The sequence below is a fragment of the Sorex fumeus genome, unplaced genomic scaffold, assembly GCF_029834395.1.
Source record: "Sorex fumeus unplaced genomic scaffold, SorFum_2.1 ptg000013l, whole genome shotgun sequence".
NCBI classification, from domain to species: Eukaryota; Metazoa; Chordata; class Mammalia; order Eulipotyphla; family Soricidae; genus Sorex; species Sorex fumeus.
Window position 1 is genome coordinate 32,781,236 of NW_026606070.1, and position 22,782 is coordinate 32,804,017.

The following is a 22,782-nucleotide window of genomic DNA, read 5'->3' on the forward strand; positions in this document are numbered from 1 at the left end:
TGTATCAACTCATTGTATCTTATTTATTTGAGGGGGGTTGAAGGTCACACTAGGCTGTGCTCAGGGCTTACTCCTTGCTCTGTGCTTTAGGAATCACTCCTGGTGATCTTTGGGGGGCCATATGGGGTGCCAGGGTCTGAACGCCGCCACGCGAAAGGCAAATTTATTTTTTTATGAGTTGTTTCAGGTTAATTTTTATAGGTTAGGTAGCATGGTTATGATATTGTTAATATTTATTTTATTTATGTACAGAAGTATTTATCACATTTAGCAGAGAAATGAAGTCAGCCATGAGATATTTTTAGTGAGAATAGCATACACTGAAAAGACTGGAAATGATCAGTGTTGGAAGGTGTGTTGAAAAAGGAACCTTCATTCACTATTGGTGAATGTGATCTGGTCTAGCCTTTATGGTAAACAGTATGGAAATTTCCCCCAGAATAAAATAATAGAACTCTCAATAAGTTCAGAAATTTCAATTAGCATCCACCCCACCACAACATCAATTTGAAACATCCATGTTTGTTGTAGCACTTAATGCAATAACCAGTTTATGGAAATAAACAAATATTCATTGACAAATGCACTGATAAATCACGGTATAATTTATGTCATGTTACATAACAATGGAATACTACCCAGGTATATGTTGAAACTGTATAGTTATGATGAATGGAACTGAGGGATATCATATTAAGCAAAATAAGCTTTTTGAGTTTTAAAACAAAATCCCACTTTCCAGAGGAGGGATCAGATTCAACAGTGACTTAAACAATTTCCAAGCACAATTGAGAACAGTCCAACCCCCTCCCCACAGCCATCCTCAAAGAACAACAAAAAATTCTAAAGCTAGTAAATGAATTAAAAGTAGACTGAAGCAGGAATCCTTAGCTAGAAAATTTGGCAGCAGGCCAGTACACAACGTGAAATGAGAACAAATTCTGCTAAAATTCTCACTGCAGGGGTTGGAGGTATAGTACAGTGGGTAGGGCATTTGCCTTGCAAACCCAGTTTCAACCCTCAGCATCCCACGTGGTCCCTTGAGCATCGACAGGAGTGATTCCTTGAGTGCAGAACCAGGAGTAACCCTTGTTCATTGCCAGGTGTGACTACCCCCCCCCCCCAAAAAAAAAGAAAAAAGAAAAAAAAAACTCTCACTGCAGTAACACATCTTCGTCTTAGTCTCTGTTACTTTAGTTCTGAAGAAAATGCTCTGCCTGCTCAGTTTGCTTTTGCTTTTCAGCGTCACATGAGCCATGCTGTTTGTCACCTAGGAGTTTCAGAGCAGGGGCCTCGACCTTGATTTTCTTGTTTTAGACTGATGAGAGAAGAGTTAAGAACAGTCAACATAGTCTATGGCACACATGTTCATCTGTGGAAGGTTCGGTGGAGGAGTGGCATTGGGTGAGGAATAGATGAAAGTTGGAAAGAGATACTTATGCCCAATTTGGATTTCCCTCCCGTTGATCATCGATTTGCTCCAGCGGGCCCAGTAACGTCTCCATTGGAGACTTTGTTGTTACTGTGTTTGGCATATCGAATACATCACGGGGAGCTTGCCAGGCTCTGCCGTGCGGGCGAGATACTCTCGGTAGCTTGATACTCTCGGTAGCTTGCCGGGCTCTCCGAGAGGGGCGGAAGAATCCAACTCAGGTGGGCCATGTTGGCTGCGTGCAAGGCAAACGCCCTACCCGCTGTGCTATTGGATAAGCCTTAAGATTTAGATTTTTATTTCAGCATGTTGTTTGCTGCTGGGCTGGAGTGATAGCACAGCGGGTAGAGGGGTAGGGCATTTGCCTTGCACACAGCCGACCAGGGTTCAATTCCTCCGCCTCTCTCGGAAAGCCCGGTGAGCTGCCGAGAGTATCTCGCCTGCACCGCAAAGCCTGGCAAGCTACCCATGATGTATTCGATATGTCAAAAACAGTAACAAGAAGTCTCATAATTTGTTGTGAGACGTGACTGGTGCCTGCTCGAGCAAATCGATGAACAACGGGATGACAGTGCTACAGGACAGTGCTACAGTTATTTGCTGACAGAATTGAACATTTTGTCTTTATCAGTGATGGTAGGGCATGTGATCTAAAGTATTATTTAATAGATACTCCATACAGCATGAAGTTCTAAGCACTTCATATTTGTCTTTTAAATCATCCCAAAGATACTATTACCAATCTCTACTTTACCAAGGAAGACAAGAATATAGAAATGTAGTAGTTTGTCTAGGCACACATAACTGCTAAGTGATAAAACTAGGATGCTAAGGACTCCTGCTTCAGTCTACTTTTAATTCATTCACTAACTTTAGAAAATTTGTTTTTGTTGTTCTTTGAGGATGTTTGTGGGGAGGGGGTTGGACTGTTCTCAATTGTGCTCAGGGCTTACTCCTCGCTCTATGCTCAGGGGTTTCTCCTGGTGGAGCGGAGGGAACCACATGTATGGGCTAGAATCAAACTACACTTGGCTGGGCACTGCCTTACCTGCAGCTTACCTGTGGTGCTGTCTCTTCAGCAGCTAAGATAAGGGCTGGGTTGGATTAGAATTTGAACTACACCTGGCTGTGCTCAGGGTTCACTCCTGGGGTGGTTTGGGGGACCATATGTGGTGGCAAGGATTGAATCCAAGGCAAGGTGAATACCCTATATCCTTGTTTAATCTCACCAGCCTCTAAATTTTTTCTAAAGTGTATCTTTAAGATGATTTTTAAAATAAATTTTAGTTAAAAAATTAGGACCTATTTTAGGTAGGAGGCAACTTATTATAATTCCCACTTTTCAGTTCTGACAACTAAAATAAAGAAAAAAATTGAACTTGTTTCAGAACACGGTTTTCCCAGTTTAAATCGTACCTAGCAAAGCCATGGCCCATTTCTATTGGATATTATTCAGTTACAGCGCTACAGAGTCTTGTGAGTGACATTTTTTGGGGATTTTTATTCCCAACAAAGAGCATGAAATTCACTTAATCAAAAGAAGAGCACTCAAAAATTTCAAATGAAGCCCCTGTGATGTATTCAATGATGGGGCACTTGCCTTGTATGGGTTAGGCCCTTGGTTTAATTTTCACACTGCAAAATTTATGAAAAATTAAAATAAAATAGAATCTTGAATTATCCAAATCTAATTTGGAAACATTTACTTTCTAATTCAATTTATGATGGGATAATTAATGAAATAAATTCTAAAACTATCAGTTCCTTTTGTCTTCTTGGTCTCATATATTCTATATTGATGATCAAAATAAATGAACAATCAGTAGAATCTTAAGGCTTCAAGGTATAAGCCTTCAGATTCCTTGAACTCTAGGGGTCTGGGATGAAAACCCAGCAGTGCTCAGGGTTTATTCCTGGTTCTGCTCTCAGGGATCACTCCTGGAAGTGTTCAGGGAGCCCTATGGAATGCTGGCAATCGATCTTGCTCAGCCTTGTGCAAGGCAAATGTCCTGTACTCGGTACCATCTCTCTGGCCCTGCATTTCACATTTAAAGCTAAGCTGTCAAGCAAATCGTTTAACTGGCTTGTTTAGTCTGATCACATGTTTTATATTTATTGATGTGGTTGGATTAAGAACCAGAGTTTCTTTAACATTTCTTGGGGCCCGAGCCATAGTAGGTAGGGCATTTATTGTGCATGTAGGTGACCCAGGTTTGATCCCTGGAGTTCCATATGGTCCCCTGAGCACCACCAGGAATCATTCCTGAGTGCAGAGCCAGGAGTAACACCTGAGTATTGCCAGGTGTGACCCCCAAAGTCAAATAAAAACCAAAACAAAGCAAAAAATTCTTAGAATGCATATTAGCTACAAATAATCTCTTTACATTTTTTGATTATTTGAAAAAGTTCTTTGACTTTTTAAAGCAATTATATAAGTTGACAATATTTCTTTTCTTTCAGCACTTTAAAGATACTTCTTCACTGTCTTTTAGTGTACATTATTCCCATTGCATGGCTATTTTTGTTCATTTGTTCTCTGTTCCCATAATGTACCCACATTTTCTCTATAGCTGTTTTAAGAATTTTTTTCATCACTTAGTTCCAGTAATTGGACTTTTATTTGTCTTGTTGAACTTCTATGTGTAATGTTTATTCTGCCTGGTCTTCATTGAAATTCTTAAACATATGGGTTTATATATTTCAACAAATTTGGAAAACTGCTGCCCATAATTTCTTCATATAATTGTTTTATCTTTTCCTTCGTAGGGCACTAATCACCTATATGCTGAGTCTCTAGTACAATATTATGAACCAGAGAATCCAGTGCATTATTTTTTTTCATTAGTTTGGACAGTGTCTATTGATTTTTATGTTCATATAAAAACATCAGTATTATCTCCTTATCCTCTACTGTTTTACTGAAGACACCAGCAAGCGTTTTGTTTTATCTGTTTTACTTTTAATTTCTAAAAGTTTTATTTTATATTTTCACCTGTTTTAATTCTTAAACATATTTTTAGTCATTATTTGCCAATTCCATCAGCTCTGTTATTTCTAAATGAAAGTTATTGATTGATTTCCCCCTCCAAACTCTAGATCCTATTTTCCTGCTTCCTTGTGTGTACAGTAGTTTCTGACTAAATATCAGTCAGTATGAGTTTACATTGATAACTTTTTATTACATTCCAGAAGGAGACAGTGGGAAGTGAGTTTCTTGGAGAGTAGTTGATCCTTTTTAAGGTTGTGTTAAGACTTGTTATGACAATCTGAGCATATCCTTTGCCCTATGTCTATGCATTTTAGCCCTAAGGCTAATGCATAGATTTTCTGGATTCTCCATTAATTCCTAGGTATTCAATACAATCTCTTCACTCTGTTAAGTTTGGAATGTTCCCGAGCTATGTGTGGGCTCAGAAATCATTTAACATCTAGTTTCTTGGCAGTTATTTTACCTAGCCTGTGGGGGTTCAGCTTATATGTAGGCAGATAGATATTCCCCAAAGACTTAAAGACTCCTGGATTGCTAGCACTCTTTCTCTGCAGTTTTCTCCTTCTTAGGACTTTGTTCTGTAAATTCTACCCACTTTGATCTCTAAGATAGTATTTTCAGTTCTTCAAGGAAGCAAGATATCTGAGATCTACTTGGTTTCCAATCTTCTTGGTTTTATAGCTCAAAAATCAAAATCTACTTCTGGGCAGGAGTCAATAAATTTTAACCCCTTCTTGCAAATATTACATTCTGGGCTGCTCTTGTTGGGCTGCTCTTGTTTGGCATCTGCAATCATTCATTTCATGTATTTGTGTTTTTCAGGTCAAGCTACTTTTTCAGGAACAAAAACTAGGCCCACTGTAAAGGTAATTTGTAGAAACCTGATACAGTGTTTGAATATTTAAAATTCACAATTCATTTCTCACTCCTAGTGTTATGAGTTGTAATGGCAAAAACTAAAAAGTTTTCTAAAACAAAAAGGATCTGATTTACTCAAAAGTAAAATCTAATTCACTGTTCCGTTCTGTGAAAAGAATACAAGTAATGTAAACTCAATGCTTATAATATACTTAGTGTTTTTTTTTGAGGAGGCAGAAAAATGATGTGGAATAAGTTATGTGGCTTACCATTTAAATTCAGCTGGAGCTGAATAGCACTTAAATAGCACAGTGGGTAGTGCATTTGCCTTGCACACCTTGTACAAGGCCGACCCGGGTTTGATTCCTCCATCCCTCTCGGAGAGCCTGGCAAGCTACTGAGAATATCCCAGACGGCAGAGCCTGGCAAGATCCCCATGGCCTATTGGATATGCCAAAAACAGTAACAGCAAGTCTCACAGTGGTGACATTACTGGTGCCTGCTGGAGCAAATCGATGAATAATGGGAGGACAGTGCCATTTAAATTTTCAATTTTATTTATTTATTTTGAGTTTTTGAGTCACATCCCCAGACTGCCTAGGGGCTATTCCTGACTCTGTACCCAAGAGTGCTTTCTAGTAGTGCTCAGGAGATCTTACGAGGTGCCTGGAACCAGCCAAAGTGCTGCATGCAAGACAAGTACCTTACCTCCTGTATATATATTTATAAGGATGAGCAGTCCTGGTATGAACTATTATGAACATTTATAGATCCACCCACACACGTGAAATAATACAGTTGTCTTTGAATTTTTGCCAAGTTTCATCCATATTAAAACAATTGTTTTATAGGTCCTATTATTTTTTTTGTTTGAAGGTATGCTTTTCAAGGTGAGAAGGGAATATAATTAACAATTCATTAGATATTTAAAATTTTAGGCATATGGTATGTGTAAGTTCTCTTTGTTCTCTTGACTCAGTCTAGATAGGGGTAGGATCCCTGAAGAAGTGGGAGTAGCAATGAAATTGAATAAACTAGATATAGAAATGACTTGGCAGATCTGAGATACCTAAATCCAAAGACATGGAGAGTGTCATGCTAAGTGAAATGAGTCAGAAAGGGAGGGACAGACATAGGAGAACTGCACTCATTTGTGGAGTATAGAATAACAACATGAGGCTGATACCCAAGGATAGTAGATGCAAGGGCCAGGAGGATTGTCCCATAGCTGGAAGCCTGATGCATGAGTGGAGGGGAGAAGGCAGATGGAATAGAGAAGGGATCACTAAGAAAATCATGACTGGAGGAATCAGTCGGGATCACTAAGAAAATGATGGCTGGAGGAATCAGTCAGGATGGGAGATGTGTGCTGAAAGTAGATAATGGACCAAACATGATGACCTCTCAGTGTCTGTATTGCAAACCATAATGCCCAAAAGTAGAGAGAGAGTATAGAGAGAGAGAGTATGGGGAATATCATCTGCCATGGAGGCGGGGGAGGGGGTTAGGGAGGGTGAGAGAGGGAGTATACTGGGGAGACTGGTGGTGGGGAACGTGCACAGGTGGAGGGATGGGTGTTTGATCATTGTGTGATTGTAACCCAAACATGAAAGCTTGTAACTTTCTCATGGTGATTCAATAAAATTTAAAAAAAAGAAGAAAAAAAAAGAATCTTGACTCCTACTCTCCCTCTCCTGCTGTTCTTTAGATTCACAAAGCTCCTGACTCTGGGTTTACTTCTTACTAGACTGACCCGTCCACCCCTTCCCCTGGCAAGTGGGCGTGGTTAGCTTTGCTATTGCATTCTGGCAAAATTACTCCTGCCTCACTGCCCCGCATACCCTTATCCCCATCTGAACCAGTCTCATCTCACCCTCACTTTTAAACTTCTATTTAATCATGTGAATTCTTCTTTTTCCTGTTGTGCTTAATTTCTTTCTTCCCCACAAGAATGTGTAATCTATAAGGGCAGGAATTTAGTATTCTTTAGTTTTGATTCTCTGGTACTTAGAGGAGAGTCTGGATATTTAGTTAATATTTGTTAAATAGAAAATTCAACTATGACTATTAAATGTTAATATGTTAAATTTAGTTAATATTAAATTTTGGTATTAAATGTGCTGCATGAATGATCAACCATGGCATTGAACCAAACATTAGAGATACAGTAATGAAACAGCAGATGCAGTCCCTTTCCCTGTAGAATTTACAATTCTTACAGGGGAGACAGACATGAAAAAATTAATTACATAACATTTAATTATTGTATTTTCAAGAGCTAAGAAAACATCACCAACCTCTGTAACTGAAGGTCTTGGTGTATTATTGCAAGAAAGACTAACAAATAGTTAATGACTCAGAGTCAAGAGTCAGAATTCTTCCAATCACATCACTTTAAAAATGAGAATGCAAAACATTCTCTGTCATGCAAATGTGTACCTATAGTTAGAGGCTATTTAAACAGGATTACAAAGATTTATGGAGAGCTGACAAAGCAAGACTGGGAACCAGACTAAAAGTAGCTTACTAAACAGATAATCCAATGTGGCTCTGTTCTTTCCATCACTCAAGGTTAATGCAAGTCCCAGGAAGAAATCCAGGGATGGACTGACTGCACCAAGTTAATTGTACTTTAGAGGAAAAAACTATAACAACAAAAATAACTTTGGCGTTTTAAGAATTGGCCAAATAAGAAGAAAAAACCCTTGTGGATATGTCTTATATAGTAGAAGAAAATGTCTACTTGCCTTCAATTTCAGCAAAAGAACAGTTTCCTCACAAATGCCTGCCAGTTCAGTTCTTTTCCTCCCCAAATCTTAAGGCTTTTTTGAATGTACTTTCTAAGTTCTTGATTACACTCTGTTATAATATCTCTTTTTAAATCTGTCTCTTGTGCTCTAAAGAAATTCTTTTCTTTCAAAAGTCTTATAGACGCTTAGGTGTGTTCCTAAACTCAGCATAGCAACTCAGCACAGTATGGGCACTCAGGAGTTTTTTATTCACTGAATGAGTGAATGAATGAACATGTAAATGATTCCCAGGCTTTTATCAGGGATTGTTACATTGTACAAAGTAATTTATACACATAAAGCATAGATTTTCATTAAAAACTGAAATGCATTATTAAACATGTTCACATTTTGTGAGGATGACAGTGGATTATTTGGACATTATGGCTCTGCATCTTTACACATGTTATTTAATAACCACATGTACCTGTTATCAGAAGTCCTATTCTAACATATTGAGTACAGGTGAGGCCTCACCAATATGCTGCAAAACTCTAGGTTTGCTGCTGTCCAAGGAGAGGGAATGAAGACATTTATTATGTGTTTTCCTATATACCAACAAGGTGTTTGTGCCACAGTCTTGGTCCGTTTATTTTCACAGAAGCCTCATGAGGGGTTTACATTTTGCAGATTATGAAATTAAGGCACAGAAAGGTTATGTAGTTCTCTCTACTCTTCCTCCTATTCCCCTCAAAATACAGAACAAGTAAAGAATTGTCTCAAGGATAATTTTGTTATAGTATTGGGGGGGGGGGGGGGAAAGATGCATGGAGAAAATAGGAAAACAAGGAAGAAAGGTGCATTTATGATAAAAGAGGTGAGTCACTCTGAGCAGATAAGGGTGTGTGTTTATGATTTATTGGAGGAAAAGCTGTTTTATGACAAGATCTATGAAATCATGATGTCATTCAGGAGTTAAGTTGACAGGAAGAAGGTTATTAGAATTGTTATTCCAATTATGTTATTTAAATCATCTAAGAAAGATTCAAATAAAAAACCATGACAAGTGAACCTTCTAGGATAGTAAATTTCTATTTTTGTCATCTTATTTTTAGGTATATTTCTTTTAATTATACATCTTTGATATATGTGGTAGAGAAAGACTAACCTATCTCTAGTATATTTTCTTTCTCTTGGGGTGGGAGCAGGATCTACCCAGCAGTGCTCAGGGCATATTCCTGGCCCTGTGGTCAGGGATCATTCCTGGTGGGGTTCAGCGGACCATATGTGGTGCCGGGGGTTGGCTGTCTGCAAGGCATTCTCTTTTTCTGTCCCTCCCTAATATATTTTCTAATTAGCTCATTTATTTTCAACTTAAAAAAAACAATTGTATGATAACTATTTATATGACTTTAAAATTGCTATTATGCTTTTAAAAGTTCTAATGAAATCCACTTTTCTGCACTTTAAGAACTGTAATATGGGGCCAGAGAGATAGTAAAATGGTTGGGGGTACTTTCCTTGCATGTGGCTAACCCATGTTTGATCCCCAGAACCCCTTACAGAGCTCTGGGCCTGCCAGAAATGATTCCTGATAATCAGGAATGCAGAGCCAGGAGTAACCCCTAACCACTGCTGGGTATGTCCCCAAACAAAAGAGAATAAGTAATAAATTCTTCATATTTTGTTGTGACACTTTAATCCTCACGAAAAATCTGCAAGATATTATCATGCCCATTTCATAGAAGCTGAAACCAAATCTGACTCCATAACCTTTGCACTTAACCCTAGTGCGTGTAACAAAAATCATCCTGACCCTAAATGGGGAGCAATTGGTGGCAGAAGAGAGACAGAAGTAGGGGCTGGAAAGATAGTACAGTGGGGAGGACATTTGCTTTGCACACATTCAACTCAGGTTCAATCCCAATACCACATATGGTCCTTGGTCCCCCAAGAATGATCCCTGAGCTAGGAGTTAGGAGTAAGCCCTAAACATTGCTAGGTGTTACCCAAAAAGAAAAAAAAAAGAAAATGTGCAAAGAGGCAAAGATGAAGGGCACACCACAGGGCTAAGTGCGTGCTTTATCTGCAGGAGAAGTTTTAATTTGAGACTAGTAGAAATTTCCTCAAAACTCTTATTCCCAAGAAGTAATGCCTAATCAAAAATATTAAAGGGCTTTACAAAGGATTTGGGTGCTTCCTTGAATGACAGACCCAAATGGCTATGATCAAATTAAGAAACATTTAAAATAGTTCAAAATGGCGGAGAATGGGCACGGGTTGAGGGATGGGTACTCGTTCATTGTAAAACTGAAACCCAAGCACAAAAATCTGTAAGTCTACAACTTTACCTTATGGTGTTTCACTAATAAAAATAAAAAAAAAAAGTAAAAAGTAAAGGCCCTCCCGTTGATCATCGATTTGCTCGAACGGGCCCAGTAACGTCTCCGTTGGAGACTTTGTTCTTACTGTGTCTGGCATATCGAGTACCTCACGGGGAGCTTGCCAGCCTCTGCCATGCGGGCGAGATGCTCTCAGTAGCTTGCCGGGCTCTCCGAGAGGGGCGGAGGAATCGAACTCGGGTCGGCCATGTTGGCTGCGTGCAAGGCAAACGCCTTACCCGCTGTGCTATCGCTCCATAGCAAATGCCAAGGGATGGGATTGCCACATAAGAAATAGAGCACACAGGGCCATAGAGACTGTACATTGTTTGCCTTGCATGCAACCCGCTCAGGTTTGATCTCTGGCATTGCTGGGTATAGCCCCCAAACTGAAGCCCAAACAAGCCCTTCTCTCTTGGCAAACTAACCAGGATACCCAGTTAAATCTTGATTTTTAGATAAATATCAAAGAACTTAGTATAAGTTTGCTTCATGAATACTTGTAACACATGCTGCATTTTAATTTGCTACATTTGGAAACCTGACTGTCTGGAGGTGAGTACCAGCTAACTTGGACATTATCTAAACCACTCTGATCCTAAGCAAATTCATCTCCAGATTTCATGTCCTCATATATAAAATGAAGTGTATAATTTCCACGTCACTGAGGTAGTAATACTAAAGTAATCCTTAGCACTGGAAAATTCCTTCATGTCTTGAGAATTTTTATTATTCTTGACTTATTTTACGTTTTACCTATGTATGACTATTAGCATTCAATATTTTCTGAAGTGTTAGTGGATTCATGGATACAAGTTTCAGACACAGTCATAATATTGAAAACAAGAGGAGCATGGCCCTAGGTAGATTTTATAACTTGACTTAAAGAGTCCACAGGAAGAAGGGAGAGACACAATACATTTTAGTAGAAAGCTCAGTGAAGTCATAAGTAGCTACCTTGGATAGTTTAGGAAAGTCTAAAACACAAATAGGTGATCAAAAACATACAGAATAACACTTATGGGTGTATGTTTAAGGATTCAATTACAAAAACTTTATGCCCAGGTTACATATTTAGTCAAATATTTATCATTGAAAGATAGACAGAAGTCAAATTTCAAATAAAATTCACTTATAAAATAAAACAGGTGCATAGATTCTCCAAAAATGTTAATATAAACTTAAAGTAAATGATAGGTTTAATCTAGTAATACCATTTCTAAGAAAATAGTAAATGTCCCATGTGTATACACTTTAAGAATAAGGACATTCAAGGGCCAGAGAGATAAATCTGGGGTTCAGGCATATGTGTTGCACATGACTGACCATGGATCCTGGTATCACATGGTCTCCCTAACACTGCCTGCCTAGCGGAGCTCAAGAGTGATCTCAGCTTTGCTGAGTGTGAGCCTGGAGTCACCCTGCACTGCAGGGGCAGTGTGGATAACTCCCAATTCCACCAGCCCTGAGCAGCAATGCAGATTAAGTCACTAGCAGGAGATCTCTTGGGACTCCCCCCGCCCCTCCCTATTCCAAAAGAATAAAAGCATTCATTTGAAATATTTCAGACTGGAGGAAAATGTCCAATATAGAAAAATCACATAATTTTATGGAATAGTGGAATATTGTAGAATATCATGCAAGCTTAAAAATAATAAACATTTAGTCCTCTAGTGAAATGATATTAATGTATTTCTAAATAAAATAAAAATGACTGTTTAGGGGCTGGAGCAATAGCACAGTAGGTAGGGCGTTTGCCTTGCACGCGGCCAACCCAGGTTTGATTTCCGGCATCCCATATGGTCCCTCCAGCACTGCCAGGAGTGATTCCTGAGTGAAAAACCAGGAGTAACCCCTGAACATAGCTGGGTGTGATCCAAAAAACAAAACAAAACAAAAAGACTGTTTACCATATTATGATATTGATGATCCCAGAATAGTCAGAAAGTTTTTTTTATTTTTCTCCTTTCTATAATATTGAAATTTTGTAAGCATGTTTTATTCTATTATAAGGAATAAAATATTATTTTTAAATTCTAGAATTTAGAAGCTAACTTGTTAAAAGTCCTTAGTATCCACTATTATTCTTTGCCAATTTCTTTGGGGAATGGCCTCTTCTAAAATCCTCTAGCACCACTGGCAGTTGAAATCATTTAATTGATGCAGTAAATATTTCTGGGCTAGTCAATGGCCAATTGTCTAGTTGGACAGATAATGCAAGTACTGCCAACACTGACAAAAAAAAAAGCATTTTTGTAACTGACAGATTGAAATGAAGGCAGTCTTGCTAAATGGAGGCAATATTGATTTCATTCCATTGAGATTTTCAACCATAAACATGTTTTGTGAGTTTGAAACTTACTCCCTGGTCATTAGAGTAATATTTAGTCAGAAACGGGCCTATCTTTGTCATATACGTTCCACGTATACTTTCCGTCACGTCACGGTCCTCCCATTGTTTATCGATTTGCTGAGCGGGCCCAGTAACGTCTCCATCGTGAGACTTGTTGTTACTGTGTTTGGCATATTGAATACATCACGGGTAGCTTGCCAGGCTCTACCATGCTTCAATCAGTTTTTTTTTTAAATTTTTATTAATGAAACACCATGAGGTACAATTGTAGATTTACAAACTTTTGTGCTTGGGTTTCAATTATACAATGATAAAATACCCATCCCTCCACCAGTACCCATTTTCCACCACCATGGGTCCCAGTGTCCCTCCTACCCCCATTCCCCCATCCCACCCTGCCTCTGTGGCAGGGTATTCCCTTTTGTTCTCTCTCTCCTTTTGGGTGTTGTGGTTTGCAAAGGCCAGCCACACATTCTAGGGGAAAAGGGAGCTCAGATAGAGAAAGGAGCACTAAATAGAGGGTGTTGAGAGGATCCTCCCAGGATGGGAGAAGCATGCTGAAAGTAGACTGTAGATCAATTAGTTTTTTAAACAGACTAAGCCTCCTTCTGTTTTCTTTCTCCGTTTTGGTGCAGTGGGGACGGGGTGGGGGTGGTAATGCACGGGATGGAGGATGGAGTGCCGGGTTGAGAGGCCCTGAGGCACCTCACTGGCCATTCTCTGCTAAACGGAAAGGGGGTTCAGCCTAAGAGCGCTAGGAGGCGTGGCTGTTTAGGCTCTGCAGGGCTTTGGTTGCCAAGGCCACAAGACCATACCCAGTAATACTGAGTATCTTCCCAGGACTACACTCTGAAATTCTTGGGGGCACGTGTGGTGCTGAGGATTGAACTGGGTTGGATTGTATACAAAGCATACACCTTAACCTCTAAGCACCTTAACTCCTGCTATCTTTCCAGTCTCTTATTTTGTTTTATTTCATATTCCAAATATGAAATTCAAAATACACAATAGGGTCCAGAGAGACAAACAGCGGGCAGGGCTGTTAAAGTTTTAATAATTTTAAGACTTTGTTGTTACTTTCCGGGCTGGAGGGATAGCACAGCGGGTAGGGTGTTCGCCTAACAAGCGGCCAACATGGCCGACCTGAGTTCGATTCCTCCGCCCCTCTCAGAGAGCCCGGCAAGCTACCAAGAGTATTCGATATGCCAGACACAGTAACAACAAAGTCTCCAATGGAGACGTTACTGGGCCCGCTCGAGCAAATCGACGATCAACGGGAGGGCCTTTACCTTTTACCTTTTATATTTGAAAAACTTTGGTTTTGCGGTGACAGCTTGTCTTGAGTACAGCTGATTAGATTAGATCCTCAACATTCCATACGGGCTCCTGAGCACTGCCAGGAATAGTTCCTGAGCATCACTGGGTATGACATTCAAAACAAAACAAATATGTGTGTGGTTGTGTGTGTGCGTGTGGGTGTGTAAAATTGATCAATACTTAAGTATACTGGATATTTTTAAAGTTTTAAAGATAATGACACTGTATTTCAATGTTTGCTCACATCTTTTGCAAAATCTTAGTGCTTTTAAGATTGTAATCTTCTGTGAAGTTGATAGTGCAACTTTTTCATAATTCATTAGACAATATTATATTTGGATAACTTTACTTTCAAATTTGTTATGAAGTATGAAGTTTGAGAAACCTGTTTCTGTTCTAACTCATGCATATTAATAAGCTTGGACTCAGGTAAAGGATAATGATTTGGTTGCTCTTATTTGCATCTGTATATAAATCCGCAAATCCAATAATGACTCATGAAAATCCTTCTTTGTGAATGCCATAGAACTGTTTCTTGCCCCGGGGATGATTAAGAAAACTGAACATTTGTGCTTGCTTAGAGAAAGGGGAAAAATATTTATTACTTTAAGAAATGGAATTTGGATATTGACAAAAATAAGATTTATACTATATCCCTGTTTATTGTGGCTACACCACTGACTTTCTTTTCTTGAAGACACAGATATATTAAACAGACAAAGGTAAGCACCCAGCTTTAATTTGGTTTTTTTACATATGTTTACAACTCTGCTTTGATTTATTAACACATCAGTGTTTGCTTGTTTTTAGTATTATATACTTTCTAGTTACAACTGATTATTGTATTTCATTAACTTCTTTGTATGTTTGGACCATAAAACGAATAGTTTAACAAGGCAAGAATTAGTTAAAAAAACAATAATTTAAGCTTAGACAATATGATTCTGCTAATTTGAATATTATATCATGACAATTATTACTTTTCAGGTATTTCAAGTTTACTTTTAAAAACCACCAACAAAACCTTTGGTAGATGTGTCTTTACCCAAAGATTGTATCTCATAGACTCTCAAATGTTTGGAGATAAAACCCAACCAATTCATATGAATCTCAAAAAAAAATTAACTTTTAAAAGATAAGTTCCATAAAGCAACAGGAATGGCTGAGATTAGTACCAGGAATTTTGCTCCATGACTTGAAGGCCAGCCACTTGTGCTAGGTGAAAAAGAAGCTCAGATAGAGAAGAGAGCACCAAATAAAGGGTGCTGTGAAGACCCTCCCAGGGTGGGAGAGACATGCTGAAAGTGGTCTGTGGACCAAACATGATTGCCACTCAATGCCTCTCTTGCAGAGCACAGTACCCAAAAGAAGAGAGAGAGAACAGGGGGGAGTGCCCTGCTACAGCGGCAGGGTGGAACGGGGGGGGGGGGGGGGATGGGGGGAAGGGATGCTGGGACCCGTGGTGGGGGAGGATGGGCACTGGTGGAGGGATGGGTACTTGATCATTGTATAACTGAAACCCAAGCACAAAAATTTATAAGTCTATAACTGTACCTCATGGTGTTTCACTAATAAAAAAAATGATAAAAAAAAAGATAAGTTCCAACTCATTGGTGAGTTCTTAAGCATTATGCACTTTGTATTAATTATTATAATAAACTTTTATACCTTTTTATAGAAATAAAAAGTGGTTTAAAGTCTTAGGGCAACTTGATTATTATGTGATACAGCAGTAATTTAAATCATCTCTTCTTTTTAATTCTTATGACAGGCATGCATTTTAACTAGATGATTAAAAACTATTAATCAAGTTAGAAAGTACAACAGGCAAGGCTCTTACCTTGCATTTGGATGGCCTGGGTTTGATCCCTGGCACTGCAAATATCCCTCCAAACTCCTCCAGTAGTTACGCTGAGCACAGAGTCAGGGGTAAGCCCTGAGTTGACTTCAAAAACCAAAAACTTATTAATTGCTGTTATGGTTTAAAAAGTTTCATTATTATTATTTTGGTTTTGTGATGACACCCCTTGGTGCTTGGGGCTTACTCCAGGCTTCGTGTCAGGGATTACTCCTGGCAGGGCTCAGGGTGCCATATGGAATGCTGAAGATCAAATGTAGGTAGGCCACATGCCTGGCGAATGCCCTACCTGCTATACTAATGCTCTGACTCACATGCCATTTGTTTCTTTTTGTTTATTATTTATTTATGGGTTTTGGGCCACAGCCATCTGTGCTCAGGGCTTATTTCTGATGGGGTAGGGGGTCCTATGGAGTGCCGGGATAGAACCCTGGTCTACTGGATGCAGGGCTAACACCCTGTCCCTACACTTTCTCTCTGGAACCTCATAGTTTCTTTTAAAAATGAGTTTAAAAGTACTATCATTTTTTCTTATGCCAATATTATAATCTTAATATTCATGTTATTATTCTTTATTAGAATGTTAGTATGCAAAAAAGTTTCTTAAAAGTCTGGATTACATAGATTATGTTGCACAAAAACAAATGTTTGTATTTAAATTACTAATCTGGACCAGAGAGTACAGTGGGTAAGGTACTTGCATTGCCCATGGCAAAAACAAAAGGCCCCCAAATTTTTGAACATGACTGTTTAATCCTCGTTATGGTTCCCTGAGCACCACCAGGAATGATTCCTGAGTACAGAGCTGAGAGTAAGACTTGAGTAAGACTGGGTGTGGTAAAAAATAAAATGACCCAGAAACTTTAACTAAGCATCACAAATTGAATACATTAAAAATTACAGACAAAAATTTTAAATGTTTTTAAAAATCACCTCAACTCTCCACCGTACTATTTTAATAATTAGTAACGGCCCTCCCGTTGATCGTCGATTTGCTCGAGCGAGCGGGCCCAGTAACGTCTCCATTGGAGCCTTTGTTGTTACTGTGTCTGGCATATCGAATACTCTCGGTAGCTTGCCGGACTCTCCGAGAGGGGCGGAGGAATCGAACTCGGGTCGGCCATGTTGGCTGCGTGCAAGGCAAATGCCCTACCCGCTATTTTACTTAATTTTTTCAACATATATTTTTTTATTAGCTGTTATATGCCAGGTATTACCTTAAACAGAAACTTTATTTTGTACCCTATTGTTTCCCTATAAATAGGTCAGTGACTAAATCCATAGAATGCCAGAGCCTTCTGCCTTGACTAAATCAATAGGTCAATAAAATAAATCCATATAATACCAGAGTCTTCTGCCTTGACTGATCATATGTGACAATAGGGCTGTTGTATTTCAAGTTGTGGCTATGACTCTAAGAATGTTTTCCACACCTAGTATATTTATACATACCATTGAGGAGAAATATAAAATACCTTCTCATCAACAGACAACTATTATATCTTTGTTTTGAATGATACTAACATAGTTTGGTTTACATGCATTAAGATATTCAAGAACACATCCCAAAATATGTCAGTGAGAGTTTTAATAATTTATATAGTTTAATAGATCAAAGAGTAATATATAATATACAACACGAGTGGAGAATTAGTGAAGCCACACCAGCTGTGCTCAGGGCTTACTCCTAGTTCTGTGCTCAAGGATAACTTCTAATGGTGCTGAGGTGACCATATGTGGTAACAGGGATCAAACATAGATTGGTCAAGTGCAAGGCAAGTGCATTAACCACTGTACTATTTCTTCAGTCTATAAATATATGTTCTTGGTAAAAATAGAAAATATGTGACTAAGAAAACTTCCTTAATGTAATAATGAAAATTTATTTAAAATAAATATATAAAAATAGGAAATTCTAGTGACAGAAACAAGACAAAGAGTTTCGATAAAATTGTTCTATAACTCCTGTTGTTTAAAATTGCTCTATAACTTCTACTCAGTTTGCACTGTAGCACTGTTCTCCCATTGCTCATTGCTCAGTATAGTAAGAAAAATAGAAAGACACACATTTTGAAGAAATAATATTTTTTTCTTTACCTGCAGTTAATATGATTGTCTACCATTTTTGTTTCTGAAAAGGTAGTGAATCAAGTTAAAAGCAATTAAAACTAAAACTAAGATGGTAGGATACAAAATGAAAATAATATTAATCAATAGTTTTCCTATATGTCAGTAAAAATTTGTTGACAACATAATAGACAGCAGAACTTTTATAATAAATAAATGCTTTAAAGACATACAATGAATTAAATACGGACAATGCGTAGGTTTTCTGATGAAAATTACATGGATGTATAAAAGACATATAAAAGAGAATTTATTTAGGGTCTCCCAAGTGATGCTCAGGAGGCCTAGGCAGAGCCCTCCAGAGATTCTCTGCCCACCTCTCCAATGGTTCAATGTGTGGACTAGGATGCTACAGTACTGCTTGAGCTCTGTGATACTGGTGCTGGGCATTACCTGGGCCGGCCACCCAACTTGTGCTCATCGGGTTTCCAGGGCTGCACTTAGAGATGCTGGGGCTTTCAGGAATGTACCTACTAATTCTTGGGTGGGGGCATAAGATGCCAGGGGTCAAACTGGGGTCAGTTTTATGCAAAGCATACACCTTAAACCTTGTACTATTTCTCTGGCCCCAAACTAGACTTTTAAAAGCCTATAATGAGACATCTCTTAAGAGTGACATTTTGAAAGTTTTGATTTACTAGCACATTGATCCTCCAAGAATTAATGCATAAATTCAATGATATATATATATAACACATTGTAAATATTCTTGGTAATTTGGCACAAATAACAGTGGGCTGGAGCCATAGCACAGCAGGTAGGGCGTTTGCCTTGCACGCCGCCAACCCGGGTTTGATTCTTCCGTCCCTCTGGAAGAGTCTGGCAAGCTACTGAGAGTATCCCGTCTGCATGGCAGAGCCTGGCTAGCTACCCACGGTATATTTGATATGCCAAAAACAGTAACAACTCATTGCAGCACTCTGTACAATAGCCAGAATCTGGAAAAAAACCTGAGTGCCCGAGAACAGATGACTGGTTAAAAAATCTTTGGTACATTTACACGAGGAGTTCTATGTAGCTGTTAGAAAAGATGAAGTCATAAAATTTACATACAAGTGGTACTACATGGAAAGTATCATGTTAGGTGAAATGAATCAGAAAGAGAGGGATATACATAGAAAGATTGCATTCAGCTGGGGACCATAAAGTAACAAAATAGGAGACTAACACCCAAGAGTGGCTGAGACTAGTACCAGAAATTTTGCTCCATGGCTTGGAGGCCAGCCACATGTTAGGGGAAAAGGGAGCTCAGATAGAGAAGGGAGCACCAAATAAAGTATGTTGGGAGGATCCTCCCAGGATGGGAGAAGCATGCTGAAAGTAGACTATAGACACCAAACATGATTGCCACTCAATGCCTCTTTTGCAAACCACAACACCCAATAGGAGAACGAGAACAAAAGGGAATGCCCTGACACAGAGGCAGAGTGGGATTGGGGGGAATGGGGGTGGGAGGGACACTGGGACCCATGGTAGTAGAAAGTGGGCTCTGGTGGAGGGATGGGTACTTGATCATTGTATAACTGAAACCCAAGCACAAAAATTTGTAAGTTTGTAAAAAATTGTAAGTCTATTTGTAAGACTATACCTCATGGTGTTTCACTAATAAAAAATAAAAAAAACAGTAACAAGTCTCACAATGGAGATGTTACTGGTGCCTGCTTGAGCAAATCGATGAACAACGGAAGGACAGTGCTACAGTGCTACTCTAACAGCAACTGGAAATAAATAAAGATATTTTGGAGTAATTATTTAAAATTAAATCATTTAAACAACAATAAAATGGAGAAATTTAGTTTTGGAGATTACATACCTGTAATATGTGCATAATAAAATAAAAAAGAAACCTGCAATAAAGTAAATAGCAAAAGTTAAAAATATTTCTGCTGTTGCTTGACATACAAAAGTCAGAGCTGGTACCTGTTCTTATCTGGTAGGAGAGACATCATCACAAATGAGTAAAATAGAATAAAATAGTGATCCACGGTGTGCTCTGTATTATGAAGGAGTTGAGGGAGAAGATTGAGTGTTCAGGCATCATCATTCCAGCCACTAGACATATTTGTGCTTTTCTTCCTTAACCTTTGTTTTAAATCTGCTTCCTTGGTCATTGTGCTGATTTCTTCTATTTCTACTATTCCTCAGACTCCTAGTTACTCTTCAAAATACTGGTTACATTCCCCTTGTTTTGATATCCCTTGCTGTAGAAAGTTTTGTTAATTTCCTAATACTAATAGTTAGCCTATATAGAAATAACTATTTTTTTGTTTGATACTTACAGGTTTCTCTTATTACCTTCTCTAGACCTGGAAGCCTTTCTTTTTCTTCTTCTTTTTTTTTAAACCGACTTTCTATCCTTTCTCTTTTCCACTTGACAAGCTGCAAGCTACACACACTCCACAAATGTTGAAAAGCAAAAATGTGAAGTACAGATTAAACTATGGTAACTGTAAATTGCTTTCGAGTAAGTATATATAACTCTTAACATGTTCATTTGGGAACACGGAAAAAGAAAAGCAAGATAAATTATCCTTAATTTCTAATACTCTTTGTGACTGGCAAAATCTCTGTGGTTAGAGTCCAGTAGGCTTACATGTTGGTTTCTAAGCATTTATTTGCCTTTTTTTTTTATAATTTATTTATTTATTGAATCACTGTGGGAAAAGTTACAGAGCTTTCGGGTTTAGGTCTCAGTCATGTAAATATCAAACACATTTCCCTTTACCAATACTTATTTTTAACCCCGAACCCCAATAGACCCCCACCTCCCACCCCTCCCAATTCTTGTGAGGCAGATGAGTTCTAGTTATTACTCTATCTACTTTGACTAGATAGATTGTTTCGATAGAAGATGCACAATTATTGTTTAGAGTTTACGACCCACCCCCCACAATCAGATATGCTGAAACAGCGTTGTGAAATGATTTGCTTTCTACAACTTGGGCGGCCGTGCGGTTTTGAATTTCTGCTATTTTACTTATTGACCCTGGAAGAATTTCTATTAAAAGTTAGATAGTTAAGAGACTGGCTTCTGTGCCCCGGAGTCGTGGCCGTGCCGGAGAGCCGCTCGTGGGGGGCAGCTGGCGACCTCGGTGGGGCGTGGGGGACGGCCCACAAAGCCCCCCTTCCCATGAGGTCCCCGCCGCTCCCGCCGAGCCCGGCTCAAACCTGCTGTCCACAAGGCTCCCGTGCGGCCGCCATCTTTCTTTCCAGAGAGGAGCGGGCGTATTTGCCTTTTTATATGCTTACTCATCTGTATTATTTTCATCATCAAAAGCTTGCATGTGTTTTGTCCAAGGGAGTATAAAGAGAAAAAGAAAGTCCTTTGCTTTCAAGAAGCTTGTAAAATATTTGGAAGACAGGACATTCCATACAAATACAGAGATACAAAGAAACAATATGTAGAATTAAAAGGATGATTTAAAATATATCAATACACATAATGGAGGAAAATCACAATGAATTTGATGAGATGAACTCCTAAATTAGTCTTTCCCTAAACACCTTTTTATCAGCTTGCAATTTCTGAATTCCACTGTGAAATACACTGGCGGAATGAACTCTAGATTAAAGATGAAAACTACAGTGAATAGAAAAATGTATTGATTTTTAATGTTAGTGTTAAGAATTTTGAGTATTTTCTGATTAAGTAATGTGAGAAGATTAAAATATTAGGGCCTCTAAACATTGCAGGAATTCTTTGTTCTTACTCTGATGAATGTTTTATTTTTGAACTTTATTCTCTTTTATTCTCCTTCCCACCAACACTCCCTCCTTTGTTGTTCTTGTTGCTTTGTTGTGCTTGTGATGACTGGGAATTATGGGTTTTTTTCCTTCTTTTTTTTTTCTATTTTGGGTCACACCCAGCGATGCTCAGGGGTTCCTCCTCGCAATGCACTCAGCTTCTGGCAGTGCTCAGGGGACTATATAGGATGCCAGGGATCGAACCTGGGTTGACCCACATGTAAGACAAACGCCCTACCCGGGGTACTATCGCTCTGGCCCCAACTGGGGATTATTTATAGAGTTTACAAACTTGACTGATGTGTTTGGAGGAACTTGTACTCTTTGGTTGTGTTTTCTGAGAGAGTTACACATTTAAAAACTTTATTTTATTTTAGGCCTAGTGATTCATAATACTGCGGGTAATAGGGTTTCATGCAGACAACATTCCAACACCACACCCTCCACCAGAGTGTTTGCTTCCCTCCATCTTTATCTCGGTGTTTCCCCTTTCATCCTTACACACACACACACACATACACACACACACACCCCAAACAGCAATGTACTGGACCACAGGCTGGATTGCAATCCCTATCTACCACTAAGCTATCCCCTAGCCAACACAACATGTTGATTTTAAAAAGAATTTTCTTTGATGTTGTAGCACTTAACCCTTATGACTGTATAGGTGTAATAAATTCTTATATTTATAGAATAAATTTTTGGTGACACTGCTCCCAGTTACAGTTACTGGGAATTAATAGTGTGCAAAACTTTAAAAAGAGAAGATTGTTGGTCTCATAATGCTTTCATTTTATGACATTTAAACCATTTTGTTGTTACCTTGTTTTCATTTAAAATATTTTGTTTAAAAAAAGAGGTACTGGAATATATATCTAAGGATTGTATAACTTTTCTACATTGGTTTTTGAAGAAAAAAATTTTATTTTGTGCTGTTGCCTTATAAATTTTCTGTGGCTCATGAAGGTGATGATGATTATGATAGTAATCA